General features: G+C 38.8%; 1 non-coding gene across 1 annotated transcript; it reads left to right on the top strand.

Annotated features, from left to right (window-relative positions):
- The first annotated feature begins 16,196 nt into the window (after positions 1-16,196).
- LOC122218791 lies at positions 16,197-16,303 on the top strand. Its single transcript, XR_006202119.1, has one exon. It is a non-coding gene; the product is annotated as a U6 spliceosomal RNA (small nuclear RNA).
- Positions 16,304-16,689: the final 386 nt, after the last annotated feature.

Raw genomic sequence — 16,689 nt, forward strand, 5'->3', positions numbered from 1 at the left:
TAGTCATGGTTGTAATAGTGGTAGTTGCATTAAGATAAAAAGCTTTTGGACAGCAAAGGAAACAATAAACAAACTAAAAGGTAGGCTTCAGAATGGGAGAAGATATTTGCAAATGACATATCTGATAAAGGATTAGTATCCAAAATCTATAAAGAAGTTACCAATCTCAATACCAAAAAAAAAAAAACAAATAACACAGTTAAGAAATGGGCAGAAGACATGAATAGACATTTTTCCAAAGAACACACCCAGATAGCTAACAGACACATGAAAAGATGCTCAACCTCACTCACCATCAGGGAAATAAAAATCAAAACCACAATGAGATACCACCTCACACCTGTCAGAATGGTTAAAATTAACAACACAGGAAATAACAGATGTTGGTGAGGATGCAGAGAAAGGGAAACCCTCTTACACTGTTGGTGGGAATGCAAACTGGTGCAGCCACTCTGGAAAACAGTACGGAGGTTCCTCAAAAAGTTAAAAATAGAACTACCCTACAATCCAGTAATTGCACTACTAGGTATTTACCCAAAGGATACAAAAATAGATTTGAAGGGATACATGGACCCTGGTGTTTATATTTATAGCAGCATTATCAACAATAGCCAAACTATAGAAAGAATCCAAGAATCCACCGACTGATGAATGGATAAAGAAGAAGTGGTATGGTGATTAAGCGTAGGAATTCCCTGAGGTTGCACCCATGGGTTAACAGGGCATATAAGAATAGGCAACCTCAGGATGAAAGCATACAAGATTAGACAATCAATATTAGTTATTCAGAGCATAAGCGCCCCCCAACTTAGTACAATAGCAGAAAGCTGCTTTCACAGAAAGGAAGGACCAAAATAAGTAGACAGGGCTATAGACTGCAGCAGGGAGCAGAGCTTATCAGCAAAAGAAAGGTGCCTTGTTGACCCTAAGGTAGCATTCTCTGTCTTATCCCCTAGGCTAACTAATATAAACAGACCTCAGCACCTCATGCCTGCCATAAACAACCATCTTAGTGCCAGGATTTTGTTTTGTATTGACCCAAACTCCTAACACCGCATATCTCTGAAAACCCCTTTCCCTCACACACATGAGTTAATGTTCATGATTTCATTGTCTCTTTGTGCACACCTGCAAGCCTTCTGATCCTAATAAAAATGAAGCAAGGACCCTTACTCAGGTCTCTTGTTTCCTCCTGGACGTTACTCTCTCTCGTATTTTAATCCTGCGTCCACTGTCTTGCTGGACAAGAAAGAACTCCAAACCCAGAGTCTACGACAAAGTGGTATATTCTTCTACAGTGGAATCCTACCCAACCATCAAAAAGAATGATATCTTGCCATTTGCAATGATGTGGATGGAGCTAGAATGTATTATGCTAAGCGAAATAAGTCAGAGAAAGACAAATACCATATGATTTCACTCATATGTGGAATTTAGGAAACAAAACGGATGAATATATGGGAAGGGGAAAAAAGAGAGAGAGGGAAGGAAACCATAAGAAACTCTTAATGATAGAGAACAGAGAACTGATGGAGGGAGATGGAGGGGGCATGGGCTAAATGGATGTTAGGTATTAAGGAGGGCACTTGTGATGAGCACTGGGTGTTATATGTAAGTGATGAATCACTAAATTCTATGCCTGAAACCAACACTACACTGTATGTTAACTAATGAGAATTTAAATAAAAATTGGGGGGAGGGGAGCACCTGGGTGGCTCAGTCGATTAAGCGTCTGACTTCGGCTCAGGTCATGATCTCATGGTTCATGAGTTCCAGCCTCACGTCCGGCTCTGTGCTGACAGCTCAGAGCCTGGAGCCTCCTTTGGATTCTGTGTCTCCCTCTCTCTCTGCCCCTCCCCTGCTTGCACTCTCTCTCTCTCTCAAAAATGAATGATTTTTTTTTTAAATGGAAGAAAGGAAATAGTGGTAGCTATTGCTGTGACAGCAACTGCGGTAGCAGTAGGTGTTGTACTTGTTCTGTAATAGCAGTAAGTAGTGGTAGTGGTTGCTGTTGTCAGAGTCATAGTGGTGTTAGCAGTAGAAGCAGAAGTAGTAATTCAGAGCTAGTTTGCATCTGAACGCTATCATTTATCAGCTGAATAAAATTGAACAAGTTATATAAATTCCCTACATCTTTAGAACCGGGTTAATGAAAATATGTACCTCTTACGATTGTGGCAAGAAATAAATATGCATAAAGGAAGTTACTGGCATAAAACAAGCACTCCATAAATCTTAGTTATTTTTAAAGTGTTATCTTTGTTATTGTTATTATTAGTATTACCACATATCTCTACATCATGCAAGAGGAAGTCAAAGTAAGTTTGGGGTTTAAGTACTGTGAATAACAAAATAATCTATTTTCAATTTCAATCAACCCCAGTCATCAACAATTTCATTCAGGAAGAAACGCCCTCATGCAAGTTGTCATCATAATTTCCTTGCGAAGCACTTTATAATCTCCCTTTATGCACTAACATAAATCAAACTAATTCATGTTGCATTTCTCAAAAGAATTATATCAAACCTCAAACAGGGAATAGGGTACTTGGTATCCTCAAAGAGAAGAGGATGCCATGACTTTTTTGTTTACAGTTACCTACTTCTGACTTCTTGCACCTCTGTGGAGTAGATTGCCAGAGAGGCAATTACTCCCTGGTTTTCTACAAGCCATTCTTTTTTTTATATAGAATTTTTTGGATGTTTATTTATTTTTGAGAGGGGGAGGAGTAACAGAGAGAGGGGGAGACACAGAATTCAAAGCAGGCTCCTGGCTCTGAGCTGTCAGCACAGAGACTGATGCAGGCCCAAACCCACAAACTGAGAAATCATGACCTGAGCCAAAGTCGATGCTTAACCGATTGAGCCACCCTGGTGCCCCTCTACAACCCATGCTTTTAGAGAAAAGTGAATCATCCTTAGGAAAAGCAAATCACCCTTAGCTGTTTAATTCTCACTGCAGACAAAAAGTGCCAATGCCAACATAAGCCTTAGAACTGCTGTCCCTTATAGTTTCCTATATCCTTACTGTGTAAGAGCCTTTTCCTCTTCAAAGGCTAGTTAGGACTTGGTGTTTTGAAGACCCAGGTAGCTGGGCACTTAATCTTCTTAGCTGGTAGCACAATAGCTTGTTTGCATACCTGGTAGGAAGTAATATAAACATTCTGCCCTAAAGACAAACTTAGCATTTAGTTTGACTGCATGAAAATAATTTAATCCTTTCTTTTATTTTTCTTAGCTGCTCAAAGGCAGGCGCATTCTCTTTAGGGATTAGCCAGACTATGATGACTTAATTCACATTTACTTACAAGCCTGGTTTAACATTCTTGTGAATGTGCTTTTGAACATTCTTCCTAAAAGCACTGCTGTCATTTTTGCTGAGAAAAGTGGCTGTGAATACATTCATTATAGCAGGGGTTCAGAGTCCTGAAAAATGTACAGGTAAATGGCTGGGTTACCCAGTTCAAACCCCATTCAAGGAGGCAGCAACAGAGGTCATTACAGGCACCAGCTTTGATGGGCACGGTGAATCACAGCCCAGTGGCTTGCTGGCATTTTCTTGATGGATAGTGATAAACTTTAGCAGAGTCTGGAGCAGAAGAGGTTCAGTATTCTGCTAGATTAGGGTCACTGTTTCTAAGTTGGGGGAGGGAGAGGGCATTAGTTCTGCTGTTCTTTCTAGTTATCAAGGCCTGCCTTTTAAAAACTATGAATTCAGTATATTTTGCCTTCCTTTCTTCCTCTTTCCTCAATTTTTTAAACTCACATTTATTGAGCACTTATTGGGTGTCAAGCACTTTGCATGCATTAATAAAAATGTCCAACATTTGTTGAATACTACTATGTGCCAGGCACTACTCTAAGTGTTTCATTTGAATAGATCCAACTCATTTCATGCTCACAGCAGGGACTGTTATTATCCGCATTTACAAATGGAACCAGGTCCAGAGGGGTTAAGCAATTTGTACAAGATCACACAGTAAGAAGTACAATCGACACAATTTGGGGAAATGCTATCTGAGAACATCTATGGAACTTATGTAACATTAGTAGTGGGCTGGGGAGACAAGCAAGACCTTCTAGGTCATTAACTATCTCATTAAATTATTCTCCAAAGTCTTCCAGTGACAGTGACAGCGAGTATATGCTTTATAAGCATCATTCAAAAGTTAATGGTAGAATAAGAGCTACCATTACTGTGCAGGAAGGGGCTGGGGGGTACTGAAGTGCTATTTTGGAACAAGTGGGATTATCAGTAACCCTGACCCTGAAGTCTTTTCTCTGATAAGTGATCACAAATATGCAGGTATGGTCCTTTAGTGCTCGGAAGATCTGATTTTGGATTTAGAGAACCTGAATTCTGTATCTGATTATGTGACCCTGGAAAAGTCACTTACACTTTCTAAGTCTCCATTTTTTCACCAGGTAATGAGGCTATGATACCAATTGTCATACCCACCTAATGGAATTGTTGGCAACCTTAGAGAGACACTCTACAAGAAAATGTTTTCTAAACTGAAGAGTGTTATGCAAATATGCTATCATTGTATTGCATTCAAATGTACTTATTCTGCAGATATTTTCTATCTGCAGTAATATTTTCTATACAGATACAGGATTAATTGCTGCCACTTCCTAAGAGAAAGGAGCTTTAGTTATTTTTGCATGTTGCCCCAGTATGCTCAAAGACACCATGGCTTGATTAAAGTATGAGCTATTTATTCAGTCCTTAACCAGCAACCTCTAGCAGTTTTTATTTCTGATATTCCAAAGAAATCTTTAGTCTGAGTATCTAGACCAGGCTTGGATACCTCTGAATTGTCAGGATAGTTTAAAAGGGCCCACCTATCACAGAAAAGTAAATAAGCCTCTAGTGATTGAGGTAACTAAGCTAAATAAGCCTGAAAATAAAGAAAAACTGCTCTTTTAAACTTTACGTGGCTCAAAAATATATAAGCAATGCAAGTAATAGATATTCAAAAACTAAATTGAATCAAAAATGTGATATATTACAGGTGGTTCTGTAAAGTAATAGGCCACCCTTTGCAGAAGGCAAAGCAAATTTGAAGTTGCCCCTGGGATCACTAGAAAGCACAATAATTCTAGAGGCCTAACGATGATTTTTCCTCAGAACAAAATTACTACATATCTATAGATTTAATGCACCGAGGTCAAAAGTAAAAACTTTGAAGGTCCATGGAAAAAGACAGAAAAGTAGATTAAGATACTATCCCTTGCTAAAATCTTCTTGGTTCCATTTCTCCATTATCCCCCCTTTTCCCCTCCCTTAACAAGACGATCCAAGGAAGTGGTGGGGTGTCATGGAAAGAGCATGGTTTAGAGTTCAACACACACGGGTGCCAATACCGTGTATCCCAGTTTAAAGCTATTTGGCAAGCCTTTCTCAACTTGAGTTTCCTCGTCTACAAATTGAGGAATGTAATAAACCTGCCTCCAAATTTTGTTATGAGGACAGAATGAGATAATACAAATACAAGCACCTTGTTGGAACTCCACAGTAAGTGTTGTCTCCTTTAACCCTTTTTCTCTAAACAATGCCATCCCAACCTTTCCCTGTACCTCCAGACATTTCAATGTCTGAATTTGTGGCATGGTTTCCCACTGGCAATTAGCATTGTTCATTCGAAGTAGTGTTTTGACTATTGGAAACTCCTCCAATCATCATATAACAAAACCCTTACTCTACCACTAACTTTTGAATGATGCATATGAAGCATATTCTCTCTGGCATAGTGAGACTTTGGAGAATTTAAGGAGATAGTAACGGCTCAGAAGGTCTTGCTTATATCCTCCTACAGGTCACTTTTAAAGATAAACTATATTCAATAGTTTGTCTCAGAAGCCATTTATGAATCTGACTTTCATGAATTTGACCAACACATTTCAATTAATTTATAATTCCCAAAAGGATCATCCCTTTGTGTGAATGCTATAAATATAGAACTTCCTGGAATAGTAGTAATGACAAACATAATCGACATGTTCAACTACTTTCACTAGATTTTCAGAATTGTTTTGGACTTAATTATTTACCCTTGTTTCATACTTAACCTTTTTATTTGTGTTGCTTTATTGTAGTTGTTGTTTACTTCTATTGTCTATGCAACATTACCATCAAAAGGCACAAAAATGATTTTTAATATTCACATGTTGGAACAAATAGACAAGAATAGCTTTGACCACAAACCGAAAAAAAAAGGGGCTAACACTGCCAGATATTGTAAAAAGCCAGAATGCAGAAAAATTTGAAAATCTCCTTGTAACTCACTTAACCCTCTTCTGTTCTCAGAGAAGATGAAAGTCCAAAAGACATCTTGTTAAGAACCATTAGACAAGCAAGTCACTTTGCTTAAAAAGGTGCTTTGCTTTAAATTAAATGTTATCGCTGTCCTTTGCAATCAGAGAGAAAGCAAGCAAGAGACCAGACACAAAAGTCTCTTCTTATAATTGGTCTGCAAGAAAGCTATCTTTAGTATTTAATATGAAATGTTGTGATTCACACCATCAGCACAGATATTTGAATATATGTTGCAATAGTGAATCTAAAGCCAAATTATTATCCCTATTATATATTCTTCTCATTTAATCTCATCCCACAGAATCAAGGGCATCTGGATATTCCAACACAAGAGGATTAACTCTTGGAAAAGTCATTAATGCTGCTTGCCACTTATTTCCAGTTCCAGGTAGTTTTGCAAATGGCAAATTTGCATTTCCTGATCAGGTGAAGCCCTGTGACTCTCTCTGGACTTTGAGTTATAGAAGTTACATGTGTCATTTGTAGGCTGCACATTTCATTGCCAACGTGATGAGAGATGCTCAAGCACCTTTTCTCTTGACACAGTAACCAGCAGCATCTGAGATGGCAGAAGCCCTACTACCCAGAGTCACTGCATGACTCTATGACTCTGATGAGCAGAAGCTCTCTGCCAGCCTGTAGTGATGCTTACCATAGTCTCCCTTAAACTCTAGTTTTTTGATCTGCCTTACTAGATTATAAGCTTTCTGAGGACACGGGCTAGATCTAATTCACTTGTATATTCTTCGTAAAGAATAGTGTCTATAGACAACAGAAACTCAATACTATTTGCTGAATAACTAAATGCATTTACAATAGACTCCAACCCTACAAAGTAATTAGACATATTTGCATATTGTACAAAAAACATAGTATGCTCTTACTAAACTATTATTTCTATATAAGATAATCACCGAGGGGCGCCTGGGTGGCTTGGTCAGTTAAGCCTCCGACTTCAGCTCAGGTCATGATCTCGCGGTCCGTGAGTTCGAGCCCCGCGTCGGGCTCTGTGCTGACCGCTCAGAGCCTGGAGCCTGTTTCAGATTCTGTGTCTCCCTCTCTCTGTGACCCTCCCCCATTCATGCTCTGTCTCTCTCTGTCTCAAAAATAAATAAACGTTAAAAAAAAAAAATTTAAAAAAAAAAAAAAAAAAAAAAAAAAAAAAAAAAAAATAAGATAATCACCGAGCTTATCATTTTGTGCAAACCAAGTACGTATTTTCATCTTGGGCAGAAAGTATGTGGGTTTTTCAATTCTAACAAGGACAAAGATAAAAAGATAAATCTTTACCACATATGTGAGAGATTTCAGACTATAGGGAGTCAGACACACCTGCTCCCTATGATGCAAATCATTTACTAGCATTAGGGAAAGGTTTACACTCAATCCAGCTACTTGTGATTATGGTACTGCACATTCATTCTGACAAAGTAAGCCAGCTGGGAAAAATGATAATAATATCAAATGATGACCTTGATGAAAACAATTACTTTCCACATCTATTGGTTCATATTTCCCTATTGGCTATTTTTATTTTAACCAATGGTGCCTCTTTATATTGTGAAATAAAACTTCTGAACTTGCATGTTGCTTTCAGATAAACACAATGTTCCCTAGTCTGCTTGTGCTATTTCCTAATGTTAATAGATCCAGCATCTCCTCTTTAGAAGGGTTAAATCTTCTAAACAGTTGGCTCTGTTAAACGCATTCCTTGTATTTTTAGTTGAGCATTAGACTAAAATATCTTCAGTTAAGATGCCCTTTACAAGTAATTTGTTGATATATTTGATTAGCTGGCTCCCCCTCCTCCCAGAATATGCCTATGATAACATGCACAGATGCTGAAGTCATTTTATTTACCCAACATTCCATAATAATTCCCGTACAGTCAGCATTTAAAAACAAAATCTTCCAAAACATTCTTATACTTTTATTTCTTACATCATCTTAATTATTCATCATTAATATTTTTATAACTACTATTTTATTACATTTAGTTCACAAAATTTATATAATAAAACCAGGCAAAGCGATTTCTTAAATCTTCATGATTCCTCAAAGTTCTCTTAAGTATTTCTTACCATGATATTTAAAACAACCAACCAAAACACACCTTAGGCCCAAGTTCTCTTTTTTGTGCACCTATTCGTGAGCAAACAAAAGCCACTTCATAATTCACCCTTTCTTCTCTTCCTCACAGGAAGTAGAAACCTATCTCCCTTTTTAATAACAGAATTTTTATTTTAACTTGGATACATAAAATAAGAGTCTTAAAAACTCTTCTTCTCCCTAGATTTTGAAACTTTACTTAAAATGTCTCAGTTGATCTATCTGCTAATGATTATTTGGACAATGATGCAGAGAATCCTTTTTCTCAAAGGAATGAACACCTTCTAAGCCAAGAACAGCTTTGGGTCCAGATGTTACTGTTGTTCATTCTCACCATTAATCACCAAACACTGCAGTAGGACCCACCATGGATATTATTCAAACAGAGACTCAATTAAATTCAGAGGCAGTCCATTTAATCTTCATCAGCTCAAACAATGGCAACTTCATTTTTCTCAACCAAATGTTAAGTCAGAGAAGAGAAACTTCAAAGATTTTCATTTCATTCAATATTGTTATAAAGTAACTGGATTTACAGTTTGACTTTGGACAAAGGAGAGCCACAGCATTTGCTGGAAGGCAATACTATAGAAAGAAGAAGCATCCTGCACTAGTAGGCACAAGTTGCAGTAATTTTATGATAAAAAAGAAAAGATTCATTTGCTCCCTTAAAAGCTGTGATAACTTAAGAAAGAAATAAAATATTCTGTTTAGACTCTGCAGTGTGAAGATGGATGTGGGGTAGGAAAAGAGCCAGGGAACCAGAATGGAAAGAGGAAAAGGGGACACATCTAATTCTTACATCATTCACTTCATCTAGACCAAGGTGGGAAATAGCTCCTCAGGAGGGTCCTCCTAGAAAGCAGCCTGTGGGCATGATGAATGAGGCATCTATAATTAAGTGCGGCCTCAAACTGCTAAAGACCTTTCTTACTATGGTCATAACATTGACATTTTTTAAAGTAGGGTAAATGCAGAAGGAGGGCTAACTAGATGTCTTTAGTGATTAGTTTGGATCATGACTACTTACTCCAAGGGTTTCCAGTAGGATAATAAAGCCTTATTGAGAAGACCTTTCTAGTGCTCGCTTTGGCAGCACATATACTAAAATTGGAGAAGACCTTTCTACACCATCTCTGTATTTACTCAGTGTTCTCCAGAGAAACAACACAAATAACATATAGAAAGACAGACAGACAGAGATTTATTATAAGGAAGTAACACACAATTATGGAGACTGACAAGTCCTAAGATCTCCTGGGCCAGCTGCAGACTCAGGAGAATGGAAGTTGTAGTTCTTGTCTGAAAGCTGGCAAGTTCAAGACCCAAGAAGAGATGATATTTGAGTTCAAGTCCAAAGGAAGGAAAAGACTGATGTCCAGCTCAAGTACCTCAAGATATTCCCTCTTACCCGGCTTTTTATTCTATTCAGGCCTTCAACTGATTGGATGGGGTCCACTCGCGTTAGGGAGGGAAATCTGCATTACTCAGTCTACCAATTCTAATGGTAACCTCATTCAAAAACACCTTCACAGACACACCCAGAATGTTTCACCAAATATCTGGGTACCTCATTGCCTGGTCAAATTGCTACATAAAATTAACCATCATAATCTGTAACATGGTGAGCAAATTAGAGACATTAGAAATCTCCCTACACAAATATCTTATAGATTATGTGGAAGGAGGCAGGAATGTGATGAAAACTTAAGAGTCTTATAACTTCCTTTCAAACCCTTTCCTAAAGCAACCAGATCCTGACAGAATGAGAGAAATGCTCTTATTCATGATAATAGTATAATAATAATAATAATAATAATAATAATAATAATAATAATGGCAAACGCAAATATAGTACTTATCATGTGCCAGGCACTGTTTAAGTACATTTTATGAACTCCTTCAATACTCACAACAATCTTTTTATTTATTTATTTTGAGAGAAAGAGAGGGTGGGAGGGGGCAGAGAAAGAGGGAGAGACAGAATCCAAGCAGGGTCCAATAAGGGGCTTGATCTCATGAACTGCATGATCATCACCTGAGCCAAAATCAAGAGACAGACACTGAAACAAATGAGCCACCCAGGTGACCCTTATTTTTTTTTCAACTCACAGCAACTTTTTGACGTGAATGAGGAAACTGAGGCAAAGAGACACTCCTTAATTTGCCCAAGGTCACAGAACTAGGAAGTGGCAAAGTGGCTAGTCCCATCCAAGCTCTCTGGCTCCAGAAGTCCACATGCTATGTCTCATTTAAGTGAGCACTGAGTGTTCATTATGTGGTGACGAGTAGGACAAGTCTTTGCTTTCAGGAAATGAAAGAGTGGCTGTGATGCTTACAAAATGTATCACTCATCCTGATCCAGAGATCAAGAAGGCCTCATCATCTGGGAAGTGTGTAATGTAGCACTGAAACCTATGGACAGTCCAGTCCAACTCATACCTTTGTCCCTCTCTCCCTCTGGATAAGCTTCACCTCAAAGAAATGACACGGGAGCAGGTCCTCAGGTCACATCTCTCTGGCCTGGACTACTAATTAACTACCACTGATCTATCCACATCTACTGTGCACAATATGCTGGCTCTGGTCTATTCTTCAACCAGCACCCAAAGGTATCTTCTAAAACAAACAAAAAAAGCACGGCACATCCCTTTGCCGAAAAACTTTCAGTGGCTTCCCATTGCTCTTAGAACAAAAGTACATGAATATGATTATGGGCCCTGCACAGCCTGCCCCATTTCCCCTCCACCCTCTTCTCACACCAACGTGCTCTCCCTTGCTCTGTCTGGTCAGGATACCTAGCCCTTCTTTTAGATTGTGTCCTTATCAGGCCCTCTCCTGCCATTGCTCCTACCACTCCACTGCCTGAAGAACTCATCCTAGAAGAGTTTATTACAATCAGACTCTTTTCTTTTCCTTTTTTTAGGTAAGGAACTTAATTTTATTTCTTCAGCCATTAGATACCCTAAGGAATCTCAAGCATCTCTTTCTCAGGAGAAACTCTTGACTACTCTTAAGTAGATCAGCCCTCACTATAAGCCCTTGTGGCACTGTATGCCTCTGTTGTATAGTACCTGTCACAGTAACAACTGTACGGTTGTAGTAGGTCTATAAGGCTTAAGAAGCTGAGAACAGCATCTTCTTTTGCTTACCATTGCCTGACAGGGTGTCTTAACATAGCAAATAGTAAAAATACTGCCTAGATCCATAAATAACAGGATAGCAATCCTAGCGTGTGTGTGTACACTAGCAATCCTAGTATTGTGTGTGTGTGTGTGTGTGTGTGTGTATATATATATACATTACACACAATATAGTGTGTGTGTGTGTGTATATATATATATATGTATATATATATATATATATATATATATATATATATATATATATATATATATACATATATGCAAGATCACTGAGGCAAGAAAAGGCACGGCACATGTGAGGAATAGTGAGTAACCCAAGACAGCAGATTAGCACCAGAACTAGAAGGATGCTAGAAAGGATTACAAATAGTGGTTAGGGCTGAATCATTTAGGGCTAGAAATTCAAAATTAAGCTTTCAATTCTGCAGGTAATAGAAAGTCATTAAAAAATTCTGAGTGAGAGAAACAATTAGATATTATCAGACAATGACTGCAAACATGACCATACATTGGATTTATCCAGGGAGATATAGAAAAATGCCAATGCCAAGGTCCAACCCCAAGAGATCCTGATTTAATTGGTATGGAGTATGCTCTGGACATCAGTTTTCAAAGTTCCCTGATGATTCGAATACGCAGAAAAGTTTGAGAGCCACCCCATTAGACAAATAATTCTGGAATCTGTGTTGTTCTTAAATCGGAAAGGGCCACACTGATGGCAGAGAAACTGGTTAGGAAGCTCTCTTATGAGACAAATCTGATCTAGGACAGATCCCAATAATGGAAGGGATGATGTCCTCTTCTGAAAAAATTTTGCAAGGGTCAAATGTCAGACTGAGCTGACTAATTGGACATGGGAAATAAGAAAAAAGAAGTGGAAAATGATCCCAGGGTTCCCAGGGCAACAGCATAGATGGTACTGGGACAAATTAACAAATTTAACTGAGAAAGAAAACACAAGAGGAGGGGCAGGGGTGGGAAACAGAAGAAGAGACGAAAGAACGCTGAGCCCATCCCCCTATCAATTTGGCCTTCACCTACCTCTCCTTTCCCCAGAGCTGTCATCACTAAATTAAGCCAAATGTTAGTGCCTGAGAACTCTGCCAGGGGCCAGTGAAAGTCAACAGATTTAGGATGCTGCAGGATAACAGGACATTCATTCCACCTCTGACGGCCCTCTCCTGGGACCTCCCTGCCTGAAGAGTCCCGATATAGAATTCTTCCCAAGAGGACTTCAGTATTTCAGCTGTCACCAGCCCCTGCTGAGAAAGAGGCACGGTTCAGGAGTGAAGATCCAATCACCATGAGCCCATAGATCACAGTCTCCACCTTGACTCCTTAAATTGTGTCACCAAGCAGATGGGAAGCCAGCATTGAACGCAGAGCACAGATGCCGTGTGCTCACGCAGAGCATAAGTGAGCTGTGTGGTTCTTCTTTTTAATTTCTTATCTGATAACAAGCTTCCAGTCCCCAGATCAATATTGCCAGCACACTGCTGCGCACCCCACCAGGCATACTTTGTTGTCTCTATTACTCTTTTTAGAGAAATAATTATCTGTGTACACACCTGTGTAAAAATTATTTATAGTTTATCCTTTCTCTTCCCAAATGAAACAATTAAAAGATATATTTTTTTAAAAGGTTTGTCTCTTCCTTTCACGGTAAAAGTTTGTTGGCAGAAGTCAGTTTTGTAAATGTAAGGTTTGATCCCTGAGGATCTATAAACAGAGGCTGCTAAAGTGGAGAAAATGTGACAGAGAAGGTGTAAGTCAGTAATTCCTCTCCATAGCATAATGGCACAAGGAAAAAAACACAACATCACATGTCTGAGGAACCTGCAAAATGACCAGCTTCAGCAAAAATGCAGTCCGATCTGTTTCTTGGCTGCCTGGAGAGGCAGAAACAAGAGGAACACCAGGCACTTGACAATACTCTCAGAGATGTAAACTGGAAAGAAGCTCCTTGACACATATTCCCATGATGATGGCAGGTTTACTATTCAAATGCTGGCCACAGGTAACTCAAGGACTGTCTCCCCATCTACAAATTATCTCTGGTATCTTAACGTAAGCATGCGAGTAATTCTCAGCAGTACCCTTACCCACTTATCTCCTTTTCTTCCCACAAGGTTCACCCATGTGCCCCAAGAACCACACAAGGGAAACTACTCTCCCTTAGCCAGTCTTGTCACATGAACATTCTTCACCAAGCGAGTTAGAGAACTAGGGTGATTCTTTTACACAGCAGTGTGAGCTCTAGGTTTGCCAGTTATTAAACCAACCTGGTGGCCTTGAGCAAGTATTTAACCTCACTGTATTTTGGTTTCATCATCCATAAAACAGGTTAATAACAGTCTCTAATACAGGATGGCTATGAAAGTAAAATACTTTAACACAGGCATGTGTTACACCTGGCACACAGTGATTATCCCCAGTATATTTTTAGCTGCTGTCACAATTTTTCAAAGAAGCAGTACACTTTAGTGACTAAGAATATGAACTCCACAGCCCAACTACTTGGATTCAAATCCTGACTTTACCACTTCTCAGCTGTGTGATTTAAAACAAGTCATGAACTTCCCTGTGTCTCCATGTTAGTTAACCTACAGAAGAGTAATAATAATGTTATGTATCACAAATCATTATTATAAGGATTAAACTAAATATGGGGCACCTGGTGCTTCAGTCGGTTGAGCATCTGACTCTTGATTTTGGCTCAGGTCATGATCTCACAGTTTGTGCAACTGAGCTCTGCACTGTGCTTTCAGCACAGAGCCTGATTGAGATTCTCTCCCTGTCTCTCTGCCCCTCCCCAGCTTGTGCTTGCTCGCTCTCTCTCTCTCTCTCTCAAAATAAAGAAACTTTAAAAAGTAAACTAAGTATATACACACACACATATATATATATATATATATATATATATATATATATATATATAATATGAAAGAGAAATTGAGAGAAACAAAATGAAAGAGAGAGTGCACTATACACTGAATATTTGTGTCCCCTACAAAATTCACATGTTGAAATCTCTTCCCCTAAAGTGATGACATTTGGAGGTGGGGCTCTTTGAAGGTGATTAGGTCATAAGAATGAACCTTCATTCATGAAACTAGTATCCTTATAAAAGAGGCTCCAGAGAGCTCCCTTATGCCTTCTGCAATGTGAAGACACAGTAAAAAGATGAAAGCAAGACCTCACCAGACACTGAATCTTCCTATGTCTTGATGTTGGACTTCTCCGCCTCCAGAATGGTGAAAAGTAAATTTCTGTTGTCTATAAGCCACAGTCTGTGGAATTTTGTTACAGCAGCCCAAGTAGGCTAAGACACACACACACACACACACACACACACACACACACACACACACAACTTAGAACAATTCTTAGCAAATAGTATATAATACATATGTTAGCCATTTTGTTATTGTTACTATTTTTACTGTGGGTTAGGACAATATATAATACTAAGTAGTAATGTAATAGCTCATACAATTAGAAGTTTTAGGGCATCTCTCTGACATGTAGGAAGAGCCCTGAATTTTAACTATGATAATTCTTCCCCCTATTATCTCTGAGCTTCACCCTCTTCATCTTTAAAGTGGGATAATAAAATAATCCTCAGTCTGCAACATTACAATAAAAATCAGAAGTCAAATTTGTAGAGAACTGAATCAAGGGACTGAGGCAAATCTCAAGCCAAATCCCATGCTGACTCTCTTCCCCTCTAGAGTCTGGCCAAGGGAAATATGTACACAAGGAATCAAGTCAGATATGAAAATAAGTGCTGTTCCATAAATTACTTGGAGCTATGTATAAATTCACTAGAATAATCCACAGAACTCAGAAAAGTGCTATACTTATGATTAAAGTTTGTATTACAAAGAACACAAATGAAGAGATCCATAGAGCAAAGTCTAGGAGGGTCACAAACACAAAGCTTCTACGTCCTTAGGACACGTCACCCTTCGAACATATCAGTGTATGATTATCAACCAGGGCCCACCTAAACATTGGTGGAATAATCTTTAACACATGACAGAGCTCAATCTCCAACCCCTATCCATTTCCTAAAGGTCAAGAAGTCACCTGAACCAAAGCCTCAACCCTCTAACCATACAATTGGTTTTTCCAAATGGACCAGTCCCCATGCTGACATCTAGGGTCCCAAAAGGAGTAAGCACAAACTCAGGTGTGATCCTGGGTCCCCACAGTGAATAACAAAGACACTCCTGACACTTGGAAAATTCCAAGAGTTTAGAAGCTCCCTCACAAGAACCCAGGACAAAGACCAGAGAAATTCTTTAATATAAAATAAATGGGGAGCTAATAAAATTGCATTTCAATCAATTACCCTGCTATATAAGGCAAATTCAAAAAAGGAACTAGGGGTGCCTAGGTGGCTCAGTTGGTTGGGTGACCAACTTCAGCTCAGGTCATGATCTTGCAGTTTGTGAGTTCGCGCCCTGCATTGGGCTCTGAGCTGACAGCTCAGAGCCTGGAGCCTACTTCGGATCCTGTGTCTCCCTCTCTTTCTCTGCCCCTCCCCTGCTCATACTCTGTCTCTCCCTGTCTCAAAAATAAGTAAAAGATTAAAAAAAAATTTTTTTTTAAATTTAAACACTTACTTCAGCCACATGTATACTAAAAACTTGGAACCATATGAAGAAAATTAGTATGGCCCCTGGAGAAGGATGACACACAAATACATGAAGCATCCCATATTTTTAAGAGCAAGTGATGCATCTGACTTTCCTAACACATATAAACAGACACAGAGAGACAAAATGAGGAAATGGAGGAATATGTCACAAATGAAAAAAACAGGACAAAATCAGACCAAGAGACCTAAGTGAAATGGAAATAAGTAATATGCCTGACAGACAATTTAAAGTAATAATCATAAAGATACTCATTGGACTTGAGAAAAGAGTGGAGGACATCAGTGACACCCTTAACAAAGATAAAAAAAAAAAAAAGAACCAATCAGAGATAAAGAACACAATGATTGAAATTTAAAAAACACTAGAAGGAAACAAGAACAGGCTAGAAGAGGCAGAAGACCGAATCAGTGGCCTGGAAGATGGATTAATGGGAGGTAAGCAAGCTGAGTAG

Source organism: Panthera leo, chromosome B1 (genome assembly GCF_018350215.1).
Source record: "Panthera leo isolate Ple1 chromosome B1, P.leo_Ple1_pat1.1, whole genome shotgun sequence".
In the NCBI taxonomy this organism is placed as follows: Eukaryota; Metazoa; Chordata; class Mammalia; order Carnivora; family Felidae; genus Panthera; species Panthera leo.